This window comes from Carcharhinus amblyrhynchos, chromosome 25, assembly GCF_965287045.1.
Source record: "Carcharhinus amblyrhynchos chromosome 25, sCarAmb.v2.hapA, whole genome shotgun sequence".
NCBI lineage: Eukaryota > Metazoa > Chordata > Chondrichthyes > Carcharhiniformes > Carcharhinidae > Carcharhinus > Carcharhinus amblyrhynchos.
Window position 1 is genome coordinate 7,274,109 of NC_137348.1, and position 22,386 is coordinate 7,296,494.

The following is a 22,386-nucleotide window of genomic DNA, read 5'->3' on the forward strand; positions in this document are numbered from 1 at the left end:
GAGTTGCAGTGCAGTTCCTCCTCACCTAGTGAGAGCTTCCTGTGGAGCGACTCTGAACCTTTGGCAGAACATGGACTGCACAGCAAACCCAGAGAGCCTGACCACCCCCAGCCAGGTGAACACAACAGTAGGACGATGCAGTCTGTATTCGAACCCACCTTCCCCACTTCTGTTTGAGACCTTCCTACCCTCACTTCTCAACTGACTCATTCCCTCTCTCTTCTTAAATTTTCGGAATATGGGTATCGCAGATGAGACCATCACAAATTGCCCATCCGCTGCTTTCCTTGAGGAAGTAGAGATGTTTTCCAGCAATTGGTTTTACAACTGGTTACTTCTGAGTCCAAAGGGGTGCGGTTAGGTGGATTGGCCATGTTACATTGTCCCTTAGTGTTAGGGGGATTAGCAGGGTAAATACGTGGGGTTACGAGGATATGACCTGGGTGGGATTGTTGTCAGTGCAGGCTCAATGGGCTGGATGGTCACCTTCTGCACTGTCGGGATTCTATTCTATTCTGTGAGGGTACTGAGCCAGTCATGCAGTGTGAGCCTGGAGTCCTGTGGAGGGCAATGTGCTTTGGGAGGACAGAGAAGGGATGATGGGGTAAAGGCAGGGGGGAAGGGGCATCTCTGCTGTAATGGATACTAATGTAGCAGTTGGGTTGCCATGGCCTTTCACTTTGTCCCAGAGGTCATAGCAAACGTCTCTAACTTCCGTGAACCGTTTCACAACTTAACATGATAGGATGGGGGTTGGAATCTGGGTTAATAGTTGAGTTGTAGAACCACTTCACAATTGTACATGATTTTTGTCTGAGTTGGTTTGCTCAGTTGGCTGGAATATGGTGCCAAATGATGCCACCAGTGCAAAATAGAATCCCTGTGCAGGTTATGGTAATCCATGGAGACTAGCTTCCTTGCCTTATCACGATTTGAGGTTTGGTTTCCACATCAATCTCTCTGGCAACTTGTCCCTCTCTACTCATGAGTGACTTTGCTCTAACTTGGGTAGATTTCTTCAAAAATGGCTTTATTTATACTAAATACGTAATAAGCTTCTAGGTACATGCGTCTCTTTCATCTACAGTTTATTCCAGCTTTCAAATGAGTCACTATTGCATCATGATGCACATTGTAATCTATTATATATTTAAGTGGTTGGATGATTGCTTTAAGGGCTCATCAATGACTTGATCATGAGGTCATTGGAGTGTTTCACAGTCTTTGTTTCATTTTCTGTTCTGTGCAGAGGACATCATCTCTTTCCTGCAGCGTGGTGACAGAGTGGTTAGCACTGCTGCCTCACAGCGCCATGGACCCGGGTTCAATTCCAGCCTCAGATGACTGTCTCTGTGGAATTTGTACATCATCTCCATGTCCGCGTGGTTTCTTCCGGGTGCTCCAGTCTCCTCCCAACATCCAAAGATGTGCAGGTTAGGTGGATTGGCCATGCTAAATTGCCCCTTAGTGTCCAAAGATGTGTAGGTTAGGGGGATTTAGTGGGATAAATACTTTGGGTTATGGGGAACAGCCTGGGTGGGATTGCCCCTTAATGTCAGAGGGGGTGATGAGGATAGGACCTGGGTAGGATTGTTGCAGGGCCAAATGGCCTCCTTCTGTAAGGATTCTATGAATAAACTTGTTGTATGTTACTTTAAATCTTCATGTGCAACCCACAAATTTTCTTTTTGTATAAAACCCACAACCCCTAATATAGTTAGGACTTTATCTCATTACCATAACTAAGAACCAGTCATGCTACATAAGCCATGCTCGCACTTTAGAATCACTTCACCTTGTTCCTTGAGGCAAATTTATGTTCAGCCTCACTAGCTTTGTGTTTTAATTTCTGAAATCCAACAGATGAACACTTAGAAGATTGGACCTCTTTCTAAAGACATTGTGGTAGGGTAAAAGAACCAAGGCCCTTGACATGCTGTATCTCTGATATTCAAGGAATATGTACAGAGGGGTGGAGCAGATTGTGTTTAACTGGGCCAAGTGTGATTCTTTATTATTTATAAACTCACTCTCTAAGCTTGACATCATCCAAAACTTTGCCATCCATGTCTTAACTTGTACCAAGCCCCATTCCTCCATTAACTTTGTGTTCATTATAATATTATGATGGGGATTGTCTTATGAGGAAAGGCTAAGCGGTTTTTAAAGTTTATTTATTAGTATCACAAGTAGGTTTACATTAACATTGCAATGAAGTTACTGTGAAAATTCCCTTGTCGCCACACTCCGGCACCTGTTCGGGTACACAAAGGGAGAATTTGGCATGGCCAATGCATCTAATTTGGCACATCTTTCGGACTGTGGGAGTAAAACAGGAGCACCCGGAGGAAATGCACGCAGACCTCGCACGGACAGTGACCAAATCTGTGAATTGAACCCAGGTCCCTGGTGCCGTGAGGCAACAACGCTGACCATTGCGCCACCGTGCTGCCCTAAACAGGTTGGAACTCCACTCATTTAGAAGATTGAGAGGTGATACCATTGAGACATTTCGGATTTTTAAGGAGCTGGTAGGGTAAATGCTGACAGGATGTTTCTCCTCATGGGAGAGTGAAGGACCAGAGGGCCTAGCCTCAGAAATAAAGCAGCACCAATTTAAGACTCAGAGGAGGAGGAATTTCTTCTCTGAGGGGTTGTGAGTCTGTGGAACTCCTTGCCACAGGGAGCTATGGGGGCAGTGTCCTTGTGTATATTTAAGGCTGAGATAGATAGATTCTTGATCAGGAAGGGAATCAAGGGTTACAGGGAAAGGGCAGGAAAGTGGACACGAGGATTGTCGGATCAGCCATGATCCTATTGAAGGGTGGAGCAGACTCTAGGGGCTGAATGTCCCTGTTCCTAATTCTTATGGGCTTATATGTTGGATCCCAGTTACACAACATATTGATTTGAAAAATTCTGATCCTTGTTTTCAAATCCCTCCATGGCATTGCCCTCCCCTTCTCTGTCATTTCCTCATCACCCTCCAAGAGTCTGGTCCCTTGTGCATTCCCCATTTCAATCACTCCATCACTTGTGGCTTTGCCTTCTGCAACTGAGGCCCTAAGTTCTGGATTACCCTCCCTACACCACACTGCCTCACTACCTTTCTGTCCTCCTTCAACACACTTCTTAATACCTACCTCCCCAGCCAAGCTTTTGGTCATCTGACTTAACATTGTACCTGGTTCTGTGTCTTACTTTGTTCTATAATACTGTTGTGAAATGCCTTGGAACGGTTTGTTACATCAAAAGATGTGACAAATATGCAGTTTTGTTGTTGACCTTTGCTGATATCGCTTAAGGTTTCTAAAGATTCCTCACCAGTTTCATAAAATCATAGAACGCCAACAGTGCAGAAGGAGGCCATTTGGCCCATCGAGCCTGCAGTGACAATGATCCCACCCAGGCTGTATTCCCATAACCTCATATATTTGCACTGATAATCTCCCTGACACTGAGGGTCAATTTAGCATGGCCAATCAACCTAAACCACACATCTTTGGAGTGTGGGGGGGAAACAGGAATATCCAGAGGAAGCCCATGCAGACATGGGGAGAACATGCAGACTCCACACAGACAGTGACCCCATGCTGGAATTGAACCCAGATCCCTGGCGCTGTGAGGCAGCAGTGCTAACCACTGTACTACTGTGCAGATGTTGCAATTCTCTGTTAAAGAGCCTGAATTGACAGCTTATTGGGTATCTCCTTATCTGACGATTTTTACTTATCGTTTTCTCAAGCTTTTATTTGCCATATATTTTGAAGACCATTTGCTTGGATGGTCCTGTGGCACAGTGGTTAGCACTGCTGCCTCACAGCGCCAGGGACCTGGGTTCAATTCCCAGTTTGGCTCACTGTCTGTGTGGAGTCTGCAAGTTCTCTCCGTGTTCCCTCTGTGGGTTTCCTCCAGGCACTCCGGTTTCTTCCTACAGTCCAAAGATGTGGGGGTTAGGCTGATTGGCCCATACTAAATTGACCCTAGTGTCAGGGGGATTAGCAGCGTAAATATGTCGGGAATAAGTGCTCTGGTTTCCTCCCACAGACCGAAAGATGTGCTGGTTAGGTGCATTGGCCATGCTAAATCCTCCCTCAGTGTACCTGAACAGGCACCAGAGTGTGGCGACTAAGGGATTTTCACAGTAACTTCATTGCAGTGTTAATATAAGCCTTTCTGTGACATTAATAAATAAACTTTAAAGTTATTGTATTCTTTGAAGAACCTCCAGTAATTTAATCCTTTTTTTCTTTTTGCTCAGCTTTAATCTCAGAGCCCGTGAATAAAGGTGCGGATGTCCAGAAAGAGTTCAGCAAAATAGACCCTCAAGTAACAAGGAAAGGCAGGACTAGCGAGCTCCCTTTCAATGGAGCATGGATGGAGGATAGGCCTTTGAATGGAAGGTAATCGAGAGAGTGTTGCTGAAGCTACCTGATACCTGAATCATCAAAATACTCACAAACCACAATGTCACACAGGGATGCTGAGAAATCAGAGAATCAGATAGCACAGAGTCCATGCTAGATCCTCCAGGCAACTTGTGCAGTTTTCCCTTATGTATATGATGTTGGGACAACCTATAGGTTTATTTGCTTAAGTGGAGTGGCCATGTTAAATTGCCTCCTCATGTCCAAAGATGTGTAGGTTAGGTGGATTCAATCATAGAATTGTAGGCTGGAATTCTCCTATTCTGCCCGCCACTGGAATTTTAGCGGGTAGGTTGTGGACAGTGCAATTGACAGTCAGGTAGAATTGCTGGCTTTTAGCCCAGCACGGCTGGAGAACTTGCCCATAGAATCTGTACAGTGCATTTGGCCCATTGTGTCTGCACCAACAACACTCCCACCCCGGCCCTATCCCCTAATCTGACACATTTACCCTGCTAGTCCCCTTGATAGTGAGTCGATTCAGCACGGCCAATCAACCTAATCTACACAGCTTTGGACTGTGGGAGGAAACCAGAGCACCTGCAGACATGGGAAAAACATGCAAACTTCACAGAGTCAGTAACTCGAGGCTGGAATTGAACCCGGGTCTCTGGCGCTGTGAAGCAGCAGTGTTAACCACTATGCCACCATGCTGTCCAATGGCCAGGGTAAATGTGTGAGGTTACAAGGAAAGGATGGGATGCTCTTTTGGAGAATTGGTGCACGTTCAATGGGCTGAATGCCTCATTTTGCACAGTAGGGATTCTGTGTATGTATTAAAAATGGGAACGTTATCCAAACCCAGCTATGAAAGCTGGGGTCATGTTGGAGGTGCGGCTGAGTTGCATACAGTATGCAAAGAGTTTTGTTTTTATTTATTCTTCAATTTCTTCCTGTCTGGGTTGTTCTGTCTGGAATTCTATGGATTGTCTTTGCGGAGTAATATCCTAAATCAAAACACTGAGATCTATAGCTTGTAAACTATTGACAGCATTGGTTTGGGGGTGTTGGGAGGCAGGGGGGGTGCGGGGGGCGGTGGGGGGAGGGGCTGGGAGTTGGTGGCGACACAGTGATTAGCGCTGCTGCCTCACAGTGTCGGGGACCCGGGTTCAGTTCCCAGCTTGGGTCACTGTCTGTGTCGAGTCTGCACATTCTCCCCGTGTCTGCGTGGGTTTCCTCCAGGTGCTCTGGCTTCCATCCCCAGTCCGAAAGACGTGCTGTTTAGGTGCATTCTCCCTCAGTGTATGCAAAGTGCCAGAGTGTGGCGACAAGAGGATCTTCACAGTAATTTTATTGCAGAGTTAATGTAAGCCTACTTGTGATACTAATAAATAAACTTAACTTTTAAATGTGACTCGCGAAAACCCCCAAGGAACTTGCACATGATTTCAGGCTGCAATTGTCTGGAATTTAAACTTGATTGATGTTCCCAGCCGCTCCTGCAAGTGAGAGGAAAATCCTTGGGGATTTTCTTCTCCTATTTCACTCCTTCCGGAGTTTCGATGAACATGTCCAAGAATACTGAGTGTACAGACATATCAACAGAACCACACGTTTGATAGAGTGGTTTCTGGAGAGCAGAGGATTGTGGGTATTGCATCCACCATTACTTGCCAGTTGCAGCCCAGGATTGACAGGATGTGGGAGCAGCAGGGGTGGGGTGAGGCTGTTGGAGATGAGGCCAGGTGTTGAAACCTCTGGGAAAATATGGTCCGACAGGTTATGGCATTTCAGAAGTTTGGGAGTTCAAGCCCCATTCTATACCCTCGAGCACGAAGTTTAGGCTGACAACCCTGTTGGGTACTGAGGGAGGTGCCACCTTTCTGACGAGATGGTAAACCAAGGCTCCATCTGCCTTCTCAGGTGGATATAGAAAATTCTGCGCCATTATTTGGAAGAAGAGCAGAGCGGTTTACCTCTGGTACCCTCACCAATATTTATTCCTCTATCAACTTCACAATTACAGATTACTGTGGTCACGTTATCTCACTTGTGGGATCCTGTTGTGCACAAATTGACTATTGTGCTTCATAGTAACAATGCCTACACTTCATTAGTATGTCATTGTGAAGTGAAAGATGTGAAAAAACCAACACAAGGGTTTCCTTTCTGTAATTTTTAAGGCTTGCAATATACACATTGTCCACTAGATGACACTGTAGCTCTGTTTTCTCTGTGCAATGTGGAAATACAATTGAGGAAACTTATTGTGTCTAACCTGGTGCATTTAATTGTTATTAGTTTGAGATTGTATCACTTGAACCTGTGCTCATTGTTTCCTGGCTTGGCAGCACATCAAAGTTAAAATTCTCATCTTTATTTTCAAATTCCCCTGTGGCCTCACCCCTCCCGATCTCTCTCATCTCCTCCACCTTCAAAACCCCACGGAAACCTCTGTGCTCCTTTGATTCTGGCCTCCAGAGCGTCCCCCATTTCAATGGCTCCACCCTTGGCGGCCGAGCCTTCAGCTGCCTGAGACCCAAACTCCAAAATGTCCTCCCCCCTTTGCCTCTTCTTTCTCATGATGCTTGTGTAAAACCTCTTCTGCCAAGCCTTCGATCACCAGTCTTTGTATCTGGCTGGCTGTCAAAGTTGTTTGTTAAATTTTGCTGTGAAATACCTCAGGACATTTCACTACATTATGGGTGCTATGTGAATGCAAGTTGTTGTGATGAGACACAGGCACAGTGGCAGCACACTGGTACTGTACTTGTGACTGTATCATTGAGTGCGTGTCGAGTGGGGTGTTGTGATCACCCAAAGGATCCTGAGGCGAGGTAAGGAGAAACCTCTCTTTGCAACACGCATTAGGATTTATAACTTTGTGGGATAATTAATACAGATTCAACAGGCACCATTAAAAGGGAATTGGATAAATAATTGCAGGAGAACATAGTGTAATGATGTGGGGAAAAAGCTACAGAGTGGCGTATAACTGGATTGTTTTTAAAAAGAGATTGTGCAGACCTGATGGGCTGAATGGCTTCCTTCTTTGCTGTACCATTCTGGGATGTTACAGGGTGGGTGTGTAGTGGGTAGTGCGGGGTGGATGTGTAGGTGGGTGTGTGATGGATGGTGAGTCTCTGATGTTAACTCTACTTATGATTTCTACGTAGAATCATAGAATCCCTACAGTGCAGAAGAATGGCATCAAGCCCGCACCAACAACAATCCCACCCAGCCCCTACCCCGGTAACCCCACATATTGATCCTGCTAATCCCCCTAACCTACACGTCTTGGGACGCTAAGGGGCAATTTAGCATGGCCAATCAATCTAATGTGGAGATCTTTGGATTCAGGAAGGAAACCGGAGCACTCAGAGGAAACCCGCGCAGACCCAGGGAGAATGTGCAGACTCCACACAGTCACCCGAGGCCAGGATTGAACCTGGGCCCCTGGTGCTGCGAGGCAGCATGCTAACCACTACTACCACAGTGGGGCTGCGTGGTGGTACAGTGGTTAGCACTGCTGCCTCACAATGCCAGGGACCCGGGTTCGATTCCTGGCTTGGGTCACTATCTGCGTGGAGTTTGCACCTTCTCCCCGTGTCTGCCTGGGTTTCCTCCAGGTGCTGCAGTTTCCTCCCACAGTCGGAAAGATGTGCTGGCTAGGTGCATTGGCCGTGCTAAATTCTCCCTCAGTGTACCCAAACAGGCGCCGGAGTGTGGCGACTAGGGAAATTTCACAGTAAGTTTATTGCAGTGTTAAGGTAAGCCTACTTTTGATATTAATAAATAAATTTTAAACTTTACTTAAAGGGACAAACTCTCAGTTAAGACAACATCAGTTCTCTGTGTCAGTGATACTTTGATCAGTAATTTGTCACAGTTAAAAGAATTGATTGTGAACTGAACATAACTGTCCCAGTCCAGTTTTATGTTAAATCCTAATGCACAGTGGTCATTATTTTGCTCCTTTTAATTCATTGATGGGATGTGGGCATCATTGGCTAGACTCGCATTTATTGCTCATCCCTAGTTGCCCTTCTTGATCCCCTGAAGTCCATCTGGTGAAGGTGTGTCAGTAGTGCTGTCAGGGACAGAGATCTAAGATTTTGACCCAGCGATGGTGAAGACACAAGGATATATTTCCAAATTAGGATGGTGTGTGGCTTGGGGAGAAACTTCCAGGTGGAGGTGTTCCCAGGTATCTGCTGCCCTTGTTCCAAGTACCACCCTTATACCACCTTGAGGTGGTCGTGGGTTGGGAAGGTGCTGTCAAAGGAACCTTGCTGAGTTGCTGTGGTGCATTTTGTAAATGGAACATACAACTGCCCCTGTGCATTGGTGGCAGTGGAAGTTTATAGATGGAATGCCAATCACGAGGGCTGTTTTGTCTTGGATGATATTGAGTTTCTTGAGTGTTGTTGGAGCTGCAATCACCCAGGCAAGTGGTGATCTGTGATTTTCTCCTCCTCTCCTCTGTGTAAGTATTGGCACTGTCCCATTCTACCTTCCTTGGAGACAGCAGTAATGTTTGAGTAACTCTGGGTCCTCCAGACCAGCTGAACATTGTCTGAAAGGATGTCGTACAGTCTCTGAGAGTAGTTCTAACCCAATGATGTGGGCACGGCTGCCACCTCCTACTGGGATACTGTTCCACCAGATAGGTGGGGAGCCAGCCAGGCAGGATGGGGAGGGGAGAGGAGGGTGGGGGTGCTCTCTTCTGCTTAGCGGACTGCCTGCATTACTTTCACCCACCTTCCTTCCTTACATTTCACCGTTAGCACCATCAGCTGTGGTCTGGCAGCCTGCGCTCTGGATTCTGAATCAGAAGGTTGTGGGTTCGATTCCCACTCCAAAGAATTAAGCCCGGAGCAGTACTGAGTGAGTGCTGCACTGTTGGAGGTGCCATCTTTGGGATAAAATGTGAAACCGATGCCCAGTCTGCCCCCTGGTGGACATAAAAGATTCCATGGCACACTTCTGTCAGCTTGACCAACCCAGTGGAGGGAATTAAAATCTCATGTTCCCGTTTGAAATCTGATTGGTATAAGTGCAATATGGAACTCAGGTTTATAACATGTCTCCCGCACTTGATAAAACCCGACTTCCCAAAGCACCGAGAGTTTGTCCTTGAAGACATTGCCACTGAGGAATCTGGAACACAGGAGACACAGTTTCAGGATATGGGGCCTGATCCCAGGAATGGAGGGTTTGTCATATGAGGAGCAGTTGAGGAGTCTGGGTCTATAATGGATGGGGTTTAGAAGGATAAGGAGGGATCTAATTGAAACTTACAGAATATTGAGAGGCCTGGATAGAATGGATGTGGAGATGATGTTTCCCCTTGTGGGAGGGAGAAGAACTTGAGGGCACAACCTCAGAGTGAAGGGACGCTCCATAAAAGCTGAGATGAGGAGGAATTTCTTCAGCCAGAGGGTGGTGAATCTGTGGAACTCTTTGCTGCTATGGAGGCCAGGTCATTGAGTGTCTTTGAGACGGTGATAGATAGGTTCTTGATCAATAATGGGATCAAGGATTATGGGGAGAAGACAGGAGAATGAGGATGAGAATCACATCAGCCATAATTGAATGGTGGAGCAGACTTGATGGGCCGAATGGCCTAATTTTGCTCCTATATCTTATGGACTGTGAAGAGAAGAAATATATTCACTGAAAAGGATTGTGATTCTTTTGGAATTTGTTACTCTGGAGGTCAGTGGGTGCACCATTGTTGAATATATTTTGAGGTGGGTTGGATGGGTTTTAGGGAATCGAGGGATTTAGGGAGCGAAGGAGAAAGTGGAATCGAGATCGAGGATCAGCCTTGTATTGAATGGTGGAGCAGGGTGAAGGGGCTGAATGGCTTATTCATGCCCCAATTTCTCATGTTGCTATCATAGAATCATACAGTGCAGAGAAGGCCCTTCAGCCCATCGAGTCCCCACCAACACATTAGAAACACCCGAACCCATCTAACCCCATCTGCCAGCACTTGGCCCGTAGCCCTGAATGTTATGATGTGCCAAAGTGCTCATCCAGATACTTTTTAAAGGATGTGAGGCATCCCACCTCCACCACCCTCCCAGGCAGCTCATTCACTTCTGTTGTGGGCAAGGTTTTAGAAAAAATTATTCGGGATAGGATTTATAGTTATTTGGAGAGTAAAGAATTGATTGGAGATAATCAGCATGGTTTTGTGGCGGGTAGGTCGTGCCTTACTAACCTTATTGGGTTTTTTGAGAAAGTGACCAAAGAGGTGGATGGGGGTAAGGCAGTGGACGTGGTGTATATGGATTTTAGTAAGGCGTTTGATAAGGTTCACCATGGTAGGCTTCTGCAGAAAATGCAGATGTATGGGATTGGGGGTGATCTAGGGAATTGGATCAGGAATTGGCTAGCGGATAGGAGACAGAGGGTGGTGGTTGATGGTAAATATTCATCATGGAGTTCGGTTTCGAGTGGTGTGCCTCAGGGATCTGTTTTGGGGCCACTGCTGTTTGTAATTTTTATTAATGATCTGGATGAGGGTATAGTTGGGTGGATTAGTAAGTTTGCTGATGACACCAAAGTCGGAGGTGTGGTAGATAGTGATGAAGGGTGTCATAGTTTGCAGGAAGACTTAGACAGGTTGCAGAGCTGGGCCGAGAGGTGGCGGATGGAGTTTAATGCGGAGAAGTGTGAGGTAATTCACTTTGGTAGGAATAACAGATGTGTTGAGTATAGGGCTAACGGGAGGACTTTGAATAGTGTGGATGAGCAGAGGGATCTAGGTGTATGTGTACATAGATCCCTGAAAGTTGGGAGTCAAGTAGATAAGGTTGTTAAGAAGGCATACGGTGTCTTGGCGTTTATTGGTAGGGGGATTGAATTTAGGAGTCGCAGCGTCATGTTGCAACTGTACACAACTCTGGTGCGGCCGCACTTGGAGTACTGTGTGCAGTTCTGGTCCCCACATTATAGGAAGGATGTGGAGGCTTTGGAGAGGGTGCAGAGGAGGTTTACCAGGATGTTGCCTGGTATGGAGGGGAGGTCCTATGAGGAGAGGCTGAGGGATTTGGGGTTGTTTTCGCTGGGAAGAAGGCGGCTAAGAGGGGATCTTATTGAAACATATAAGATGATTAGAGGTTTAGATAGGGTGGATAGTAATAGCCTTTTTCCTCTGATGGAGAAATCTAGCACGAGGGGGCATGGCTTTAAATTAAGGGGTGGTAGTTATAGGACGGATGTCAGGGGTAGGTTCTTTACCCAGAGGGTGGTGAGGGATTGGAATGCCCTGCCTGCTGCAGTTGTAAATGCGCCTAGTTTGGGGGCGTTTAAGAGATCCGTGGATAGGTTTATGGACGAGAAGGGATTGGTTTAGGTTAGTGGGTCATTGTTTTGTAACTGGTCGGCGCAACATCGTGGGCCGAAGGGCCTGTTCTGCGCTGTTATGTTCTATGTTCTATTCCAGTCTGTCACCGCTCTCTGGGTAAAAAAGCTTTTCCTCACATCCTCTCCTTAACTTCCTGTCCCTCACCCTGAACCTATGTCCCCTCATGACTGACCCTTCAACTAAGGGGAACAGCTGCTCCTTATCCACTCTGTCCATGTCCCTCATAATCTCGTACACCTTGATCAGGTCGCCCCTCAGTCTTCTCTGCTCCAGCGAAAACAACCCAAGCCTCTCCAACCTCTGCCTGTAAAATAAGTGTTCCATCCCAGGCAGCATCCTGGTGAATCTCCTCTGCACCCCCTCCAGTGCAATCACATCCTTCCTATAATGTGGCGACCAGAACAGCACACAGTACTCCAACTGTGGCCTCACCAATGTTCTATACAACTTCGCAGTCGCTGGGTCAAAATCCTGGAATTCTCTCCCTAACGTCCTTGTGGGTCAACCCACAGCACATGGACTGCAGCGATTCGAGAAGGCAGCTCACCACCACCTTCTCTAGGGATGGGCAATAAATGCTGGCCCAGCCAGCAATACCCATGTCACATGTGAATGAATAAAAAAAACTCCCAACATGACTTTTGTAATCTATGCCTCGATTGATAAAGGCAAATGTCCCAGATGCTTTTTTCACCATCCTACTGATGTCCTTGGCTAGAATTTTACCGGCACGCCTGCCCCGATTCCAGAGGCGGGTGAAGCTCGCAGGACAGCATTCTCCATTGGCCTCGGGCGGGATGGTACAAAACGCGGGCGGATGTGCTGGTAAAATTCCACCCCTTGTGTCAGGTCAATATTCCTCCTGGAGTCAGTAGCACCAAAGTCGAGTTGGGTGGTTGGCATTTTTGGACTCTTGCTGTGTACTAAATTTGGTTCCCTTGTATACACACAACAGGGAAACAAGTGATTACTTGTGTACAAAGCCCAGTGAGATAGGCAGAGAAATACGATACATGGTTATTGGAATATTTCTTGCTGTTGCAGCTCACAAAATAACACCAGCTCGCCTGCCTGTGGTTTTAGTTTAAACCTTGTCACAATTTGCGGGAGTATTGCGCCTTGAACAAGCGGACAGTCTCGACAGGATTAGCCAGTAGCTTAAGGTTAAGACTGCACAAATGAAACCCCGTTTGCATCTATTTAATGAAAAAGCCTTTTTCCATCTGGAGATTATCAAGCTGGATGCGATGATGTTGCGATCATTTTGTTCTTTAATATTATTATTATTTGAAAGTGCCCAATGAAACATGTCAGGTTTTAAGTTGTATTTTTATGACTCGCTCAGATATTTAAGTGAGTGATTGTGTGAATCCCATCCATTATTGGAAAAACATGCTGCTGTAAAATGGGTTACTCAGTTGCGTATCAGCCCCGTGGACGGAAAAGCAGATTGTGAAAACAAAGATAAAGTCGCCAGAGTCCCAGATGACCATAGGCTGACTGCTGGTGATGTAGCCTGAGGATCACCACACCCCAGGCAAAGGGCAAGTTCATTGTATTTATTAGTGTCATAAGTAGGCTTACATTAACACTGGGATAAAGTTACTGTGAAAATCCCCTAGTTGCTACACTCCTGCACCTGTTTGGGTACATTGAGGGAGAATTTAGAACGGTCAATGCACCTAACCAGCACGTCTTTCGGACTGTGGGAGGAAACCGGAGGAAACCCACGCAGACACGGGGAGAATGTGCAAACTCCGCACAGACAGTGACCCAAGCCGGGAATTGAACGCGGATCCCTGGCACTGTGAGGCAGTAGTGCTAACCACTGCGCCACCGTGCCAAGGCATGGTCTTCATGAATAACCTCAGCCAACACAGGAATTGAACCTGTGCAGTTGGTGTCGCTCTGCATCACAAACCAACCATCCAGCGAACTGAGCTAAACTGATCCCCAGCAGACTGTGCCATACCTTTGAACCGCTGTCTTGTTTTGGGTGCCAGTTGATTGAGGGCAGCTTTATTCAGCTGCATTGCCTGAAAGGTGATGTCTCTGGGTCTTTCTTGATGCTCATTAAAGTGCTGACATGATGGATCAGATTCCCGAGGGGTGGCCCAATGCTTAGCACTGCTGTCTCACAGTACCAGGGACCTGGGTTCAATTCCTGCCTTTGGTGACTGTGCGGAGTTTGCATGTTCTCCCTGTATCTGTGTGGGTTTCCTTCCCTGAACAACATTAGTGAGCCAGATGGGTTTTTTCCGACAATCTACAATAGTTGTCAATAGACTCTTAATTCCAGATTTTTATTGAATTCAGATTCCATCATCTGCCATGTTGGAATTTGAACTCAGAGCTTTACCCTGGGTCACTGGATTACTTGCCTAATGATATTACTGCCTCCCCAAATCTGGAGGGTGCTATCTGAAGGAGAGGTGGAAGCAGATTCAATAGCAACATAACAAATGACAAGTGGATACCTGAAGGAGAATCATTTACAGGGAAATGGGGAAAGAGTAAGGTGGCAGGATTAATTCAATAGCTGCATAGTCACAGATACAATGGGCTGACCCACCTCCTGCACTGCACCTTTCTATAGAATCCTTACAGTGCAGAAGGAGACCATTTGGCCCATCGAGCCTGCGCCGACCACAATTCTACCCAGGCCCTATTCCCCGTATGTTTATCCTGCTAATCCCCTGACACTAAAGTCAATTTAGCATGGCCAATCCACCTAATCCGCTCATCTTTGGACTGTGGGAGGGAACCGGAGCACCCGGAGGAAACCCATGCAGACACGGAGAGAATGCGCAAACTCCGTACAGACAGTGACCGGAGACCGGAATTGAACCCAGGATCTTGGCACTGTGAGGCAGCAGTGCTAACCACTATTACCAGCTATTCACTTTCATAATTGGAGCAGGAGGCTCACGTGGAGCATACTCACCAGCACAGACCTGCTGGGCCGAATGGCCTGTTTCCGTGTTGCACATTCTGCAGTTCAATTAACCTCGGTGATTTTACAGCCAAAGGGAGTGAACTGGAAGATGGAAACAATGAGCAAAAGCGTTGCCACAGTCTGAAATGGAAACGCGTTATATTCAACAATGTAATCTTTCTTTGGACCTACAGACTACTTAATGGCAGATGAATGAGGGTCGAGGATAGAGCTTAATAATCTTAGCATGACAAAATAGTTCTGCAGGCAGGCAGCAGTTTGCATCTCAAGGGCTTATATCAGCAAATTAATTTTGCTGAGACGCTGCAAAGTGAAAGGTTCTTTTCTGTTAATCTGCTGGTGTTTTAAACACTTGGAGCTGGTTTTTTTTTCCGACATGACAATAATTTCATGAAGATGATTTTTTTTTTGGTCCATTAATATATTTAATGCACATACTCCACACCCCTCAAACAATAGACGCTGCGATGCTTAATGCTGCAGAGATAAATTCTTTTAAGGAGATTGTTTGGTGCTTGACAATTGCAGATGGATTAGGCAGTGGAAAGACTTGTCCTGGATTTTAGCATTCCTGCTTTCCTCCTCCCAGATCAAGATCAGCTACATTGTCAGCTTTTTTTTAATGTAGATTTCAGCAGGCTTAACAAAATGTCCCTCGCGTCGAAAATGTGTGCTTGGGTTTGGAGCGGATTTGTCAGCTCAGAAAGGGAGGTTGATGGGGAGAAAGGTACAACGCAGAAAGAGTGGCACCATGGTCCAGTGGTTTTAACACTGATGCCTCACCGCATCAGGGATCCAGGTTCGAATCCGATCTCAGGTGATTGTCTGTGCGGAGTTTGCACATTTCTCCCCATGTTTTCACGTGTTTCCTTCTGTTTCCACCCGCAGTCCAAAGATGTGCAGGTGAGGTGGATTGGCCATGCTAAATTGTCCCTGAGTGTCCCAAGGTGTGTAGGTTAGGAGGACTAATCATGAGAAATTGCCCCTTAGTGTCCAAAAATGTGCAGGTTAGATGGACTGGCCACGCTAAATTGCCGCCTTGGTGTCCCAAGATGTGCAGGTTGAGGGGAGGGTAAGTGGGGGAAATATGTGAGTTTACAGGGATTGGGTCTGGGTGGTCCATGAAGGAGCAGTGCTCAGAAGGCTCGTGATTCCAAATTAACCTGTTGGAATTTAACCTGGTGTTGTGAGATTTTAATGGGTTTGAAGGATTATGGAGAAGGGGCAGGGAGATGGAGATAGCAACATAGAAGATAGGGGCAGGAGGAGGCCATTTGGCCCTTCGAACCTGCTCCTCCATTCATCACAATCATGGCTGATCATCCAACTCCACAGCCTAATCCTGCATTTTCCCCAAAACTTTTGATCCCATTCGCCCCAAGTGCGCCTCTTGAACACATTCAATGTTTTGGCATCAACTACTTCCTGTGGTAATGAATTCCACAGGCTCACCACTCTTTGGGTGAAGAAATGTCTCCTCATCTCCATCCTAAATGATCTATCTTGAATCCTCGGACTGTGACTCCTGGCTCTGGACTCCCCCTCCCCCATCGGGAACATTCTCCCTACATCTACCCTGTTTAGTTCAGTTAAAATTTTATAAGTCTCTCATTCGTCTGAGCTCCAGCGAAAACAATCCTAATCTTGATCAGATAACCAAGAAGGCATACGGCATGCTTGCTTTCATTGGCTGGGGCATTGAGTTTAAAAATTAACAGGTCATGTTGCAGTTTTATAGAACCTTAGTTAGGACGTACTTGGAATATAGTGTTCAATTCTGGTCGCCACACAATCAGAAAGATAGGGAGGCTTTGGAGAGAGTACAGAAGAGATTTACTAGGATGTTGCCTGATTTGGTGGACGTTAGCTATGAGGAGAGGTTGGAGAAACTTGGTTTGTTCTCACTGGAACGACAGAGGTTGAGGGGCGACCTGATAGTAGTCTGCAAGATTATGAGGGGCATGGACAGAGTGAATAGTCAGAAGCTTTTTCCCAGGGTGGAAGAATCAATTACTCGGGGGCACAGGGTTTAAAGGAGATATATGAGGCAAGTATTTTACACAGAGGGTGGTGGGTGCCTGGAACTCGCTGGCGGGGGAGATAGTGGAAGCAGATACGATAGTGACTTTTAAGGGATGTCTTGACAAATACATGAATCGGGTGGGAATAGAGGAATATGGTCCCCAGAAGGGTAGGGGGTTTTAATTCAGTTGGGCAGCATGGTCAGTGCAGGCTTGGAGGGCCGAAGGGCCTGTTCCTGTGCTGTAATTTTCTTTGTTCTAACCTCATCAACCTCTCCTCATACATCAGTCGCGCCATCCTCCGGAATCATGTGAGATCAGCCATGATCATATTAAGTGGTGGATGGAGGAGCTGAATTGCTGCCTTCTGCTCCTGGATCTAAAGATTCTTATGAAATGTATTCCAAAAATGAAGCTATTGGTACTTTAGAGTGGGGGTGGCACAGGTTTGTCTAGATACTGCCTGGTATGAGGTTAGACAAAGATGTGGAAGAATGGGGTCATCTTCAATTAAAAAAACAACATGGGTTATGTGGAGATGATGAAAAGTGTGTATGAAATGATGGAACGTGGTGAAAAGGAGCTGGCTGTTTCTAGTTGTTTAGGGGTCAGCGGCAGGGAGTCAAAGACAGAAGATTAAATGAGAGAGATTAATAACAGGCAGCAAGAGAATTTTCTTCGCACAGAGAGAGAGAGACAGAGAGTATTGTGAGGTGGAAGGATTCACTGAGCATCTGCCTCAGCCATTAACCCTATCCGAATGTTTTGAGATTAGATTGGATAGATGGATGAGAGAATTACAGTGGAACGGATTTATGGAGGCCAGGTCAATGTGATTAGGACTGTTTTGCTTGTGCGAGGGTTGGTGGGGGGCAGGGGCACTTAAAGACAACACTGGTTGGGCCTCCTTCTGTGTTACATCTCTCGGTATTTTCCTCTATTTGGGATAACACGCAGTCCGCTAAGCTCCTTTGGCTGTTTCTGTGGAGTTCCATGCCAGGAAAAGGGGATAGCTTATTACTGCAGAAATGCAATGAGATTTCCATAAGCCGATTGTGGCATAAAACACTTTGGCAGCTGTGTTTCCGTGCAAAAAAATAAGACATCTGTCACCATTACATGCCTGTAGCGTGAGCCAAGACAGCCGAGAGAAATTCTCCTCTGTCATAAAGAGTCTCCAAGTTGAGGATCATCGCTTCCTGCCTGGGAAAATTAATGAGCTTTTTTCAAAAGAAAAGTGCAGACCACGTGGCAGCTTTTTACACCACTGTTTCAAACATGCCAGTTTACACACAGGCTTTATGGGGTGGTACGGTGGTTAGCATTGCTGCCTCAAAGCGCCAGGTTCAATACCCAGTTTGGGTCACTGTATGGAGTTTGCAAGTTCTCCCCATGTCTGCATGGGTTTCCTCCGGGTGCTCTAGCTTCCTCCCACAGTCTGAAAGATGTGCTGGTTCGTTGCATTGGCCGTGCTAAATTCTCCCTTGGTGTACCCAGACAGGCACCAGAGTGTGGCGATGACAGGATTTTCACAGTAAATTCATTGCAGTATTAGAACATAGAACATTACAGCGCAGTACAAGCCCTTTGGCCCTCGATGTTGCGCCGACCAGTGGAACAATCTAATGACCCTCTAACCTAAACTATTCCAATGTTATCCATATGCCTATCTACTGACCATTTGAATGCCCTTAAAGTTGGCGAGTCCACAACTGCTGCAGGCAGGGCATTCCACGCCTTTACTACCCTCTGAATGAAGAACCTCCCTCTGACATCCGTCCTATAATTACCACCCCTTAATTTAAAGCTATGTCCCCTCATGTTAGCCATATTAATATAAATTAATATATTAATATAATGTTAATATAAGCCTATTTGTGACACTAATATATAAACTTTAAAACTGTGATATTGAGTATCCAGAACATACGAGATCTGACCTCCACTTCAACTTGTTAACACATGCTATTCAAATGACTGCCCTTATTGGTCATTAGTTACAAGTGAGTGAATCAGCATGAGGAATTCAAATAAAGTTTTGAAAGTTTATTTATTTGTCACAAGTAAGCTCACATTATCACTGAAATTGTTGCAAAAATCCTCTAGTTGCCACATTCCGGCACCTATTCGTATCACAAGTAGGCTTAAGTTAACACCGCAATGAAGTTACTGTGAAAATCCCCATACTGACCAGCATATATTACCCACCCCGATTGCCCTTGAACTGAGCGTCTCACTCAGCCATTTCAGAGGGCAGCTAAGAGTCAACCACATTGCTGTGGGTCTGGAGTCACATGTAGGTCAGACCAGGTAAGGACAACAGATTTCCTTCCCTAAAGGAACATTAGTGAACCAGGTGGGTCTTTACGAAAATAGACAACAGTTTCATGGTCAACATTAGACTTTTAGTTTTAGATTTTTTTATTGAATTCAAATTTCATCATCTGCAGTGGTGGGATTCTATTCTGAATCTCCAAAGCATGACCATGGGACTCTGGATTATAGTCCAGTGACAATACCATGAGGCCACTGTGTCTGGGGTTCAAAAGTCTGGAATCTCTTTCCCAAGCATCTCTCTCTCTCTCTCTCTCCCCTCCTCTTCTTCTCTCTCTCTCTATCTCTCTCTCTCTCTCTCTGCATAAAAGCAAATTACTCCAGATGCTGGAGTCTGAATCCAAAAGAGAAAACATTGGAAAATCTCAGCAGGTCTGAGTTTCAAGTCTAGATGACAAAGCTTTGACAAAGGGTCATCCGGACTCGAAACGTCAGCTGTTTTCTCTCCTTACAGATGCTGACAGACCTGCTGAGATTTTCCAGCATTTTCTCTTTTGCTTTCTCTTTCTCCTTTGTGCTGCTGCTAGTTTTTGATAGACTGATTATCTCCGATGTGATTCAGTGTCCGGATTTGCTTAACAACCTTCCAGTGAAGCGCTCTTGAAACATTTGTGACAATGATAAAGATGCTATAAAAATGCAGGTTTTGGTAGTGTAGGAATCTGACTGTCATCCCAATGCTTCGATCAGAATCTGGGACACAGTCAGGAACCAGCTGACCGATAAAAGGAAGATTTGCATTCATATAGCGCCTTTCCTGACCAAGGGATGTCCCAAAGCACTTTACACCCAGTCAAGTACTTTTGAAGTGTTGTCACTGGTGTGGTACACATTGCTGGCCTTTATTTTATGAAAAGGATGTGGCATTGGTGAAGGTACAAAAATGTACGTAGAGGGACGATACCAGAACTGAGAGATTATGGCTGTCAGCAATGGTTGAATAGCCTGGGGCTCTTTTCTCTAGGAAGGAGATTACTTGAGTGGTAACCTGATAGAGATCTTTAAGATTATGAAAGGGATTGACAGGATAGGCATGGAGCAAATGTTTCCACTTATGGGTGACAAGGGCCCACAAGTAAAGGATTGTCACTCATCAATCTAGAATTCAAGAGAAACATCTTTACTCAGAAAGTCATGGACAGAGTGGATAATCAGATGCTCTTTCTGAGGGTAGAAAAGCCAAGTGCTAGGGGACATCGGTTTAAGGTATGTGGGGAAAAGTTTAGAGGAGATGTACGAGGCACAGAGTGTGGTGAATGTCTGGAACTTGCTGCCCGGGGAGGTGATGGGAGCAGGTACAATAGCGATAGTTAAGGGGCAGCTGGACAAATACATGAATAGGATGGGAATGGAAGGATACGGACCCCGTAAGTGCATACGGTTTTAGTTTAGGCAGGCATCATGATCGGTGCAGGCTTGAGGGCCAAAGGGCCTCTTCCTGTGCTGTACTATTCTTTGTCCCATGTTCTTAGTTGTGAGAATGTGAAACTCATTACCACAAGTATTAGTTGAGGTGCAAGTTTAGGTACTTGGAAGGGGAAGCCAGATATGTACATGTGGAAGATAGAAATAGATCGATGTGCTGATAAAGTTAGAGGAAGCAGAGTTGTGTAGAGTACAAACACCAACACAGACTTGTTGGTCCCAATGGCCTGTTTCTGTGCTGTCCATTCTACATAAAGGAAAATAACTTCTGATGAAGAATATCTTTTAACAATTCCCTGTTCCCCAACATAGGACTTCTTGGGAAATGAATCGAGTGCAAGGTGGCAACAAGTCTTCCCTGCCCCAGGAAAGTAGGGGACCGGAATCACACTGGTCCCCATCCAGGGATAATTCCACCTCTCCTTCAGAAGCAAAGCAGACTGACCAAGGCAATGAGTCTGGTAAGTACAAATGGCATTGAAGCTCTTATGGGTGTTGCTGATTGAAGGGGTCATGACCAACCTGAGAATTGTAGAATCCCTACATTGCAGAGGAGGCCGTTCAGCCCGTCAAGCCTGCAGCAACAACAATCCCACCCTGGCCCTATTGCCATAACCCCACATATTTATACTGCTAATCCCACTGACATTAGGGAGTATTTTAGAATGACCGATTAAGCTAACCCATACACCTTTCTGAATTCAGACAACCTCAACGTGGTAAGGATGGGGTTCCTGCATAAAACACATGGAAAGTATAGACCAGAGGTTCATCAATCTTCATGTTAATCTCTAACCTTGCAATTATTTGAAGTGTGCCGTTGTTAGTAATGGGCACTTCCCCCCCCATATTGGATTCGAAGGGCTTCAGTGGCAAGTCACATTTCAAACAGAGCTGGACAATACTGAGCTGATAAAATTGCAAATGTTAATAACTGGCATTACCTCTCAGTCCATGCACTGCTGCCTCACAGCGTCAGGGATCTGGATTCAATTTCAATCTTGGGTCACTGTCTATGTGGAGTCTGCACGTTCTCCCATGTCTGCATCAGTTTCCTCCAGGTGCTCCGATTTCCTCCCACATTCTAAAGATTTTATTTTATTGTTGTCAATAGTAAGCTTACATTAACAATGCAATGAAGTTACTGTGAAAATCCCCTAGTCACCACATTCCGGTGCCTGTTCGGGTACACAGAGGGAGAATTTACCACGGCTAATGCACCTAACCAGCACGTCTTTCAGACTGTGGGGAGAAACCAGAGCACCCTGAGGAAATCCATGCAGACATGGGGAGAATGTGCAGACTCCACACAGACAATGGGAATCGATTATGGGTCCCTGTTGCTGTGAGGCAGCAGTGCTAACCACATGTGCCAACCCTATGTATAGGCTAGATGGATTGGCCATGCTAAATTGCCCCTTAGTGTCCCAAGATGTGTAGGTTAGGGGGATTAGCAGGTTAAGTATGTGGGTTTGTGGAATAGGATATGGGTGGAATGCTCTGTCAGAGAGAATCGGTGCAGATTTGATGGGTCAGGTGGCTTGCTTCTGCACTGTAGGGATTCTGTGATACTTGTGAATAATTATGTTCCTTGTTCTGTTTCTTACAGGTTACCTGTGTGGTGTAGGAAGGTGCCAGCCAATTGTAAGCAATTCCCTGGAGAAGCGGAACGGTTCCTCAATCACAGGGAAATCCCATTGGAAGAAACGACAGTCACATGATCCACAGAGTGTGCGTTCAGGTAGATGGAAGATTTTTGTTATTTTTTGGTGGACATCCATCCTGGAAAATCCAATCAGGGAAATATTGTTTTTTTATAACTTCACTTAATTTTCCTTCTGCTTTTTCTGAAGGTACAAACTAATTTTCAACAACAGATGACTATTGTGTGAGTCCACACCAGTT

General features: G+C 45.8%; 1 long non-coding RNA gene across 1 annotated transcript; it reads left to right on the forward strand.

Annotated features, from left to right (window-relative positions):
* The first annotated feature begins 4,274 nt into the window (after positions 1 to 4,274).
* LOC145358249 (uncharacterized) lies at positions 4,275 to 22,143 on the forward strand. The gene is made up of 3 exons (XR_013889458.1): positions 4,275 to 4,403; positions 20,794 to 20,942; positions 22,091 to 22,143. It is a non-coding gene; the product is annotated as an uncharacterized LOC145358249 (long non-coding RNA).
* Positions 22,144 to 22,386: the final 243 nt, after the last annotated feature.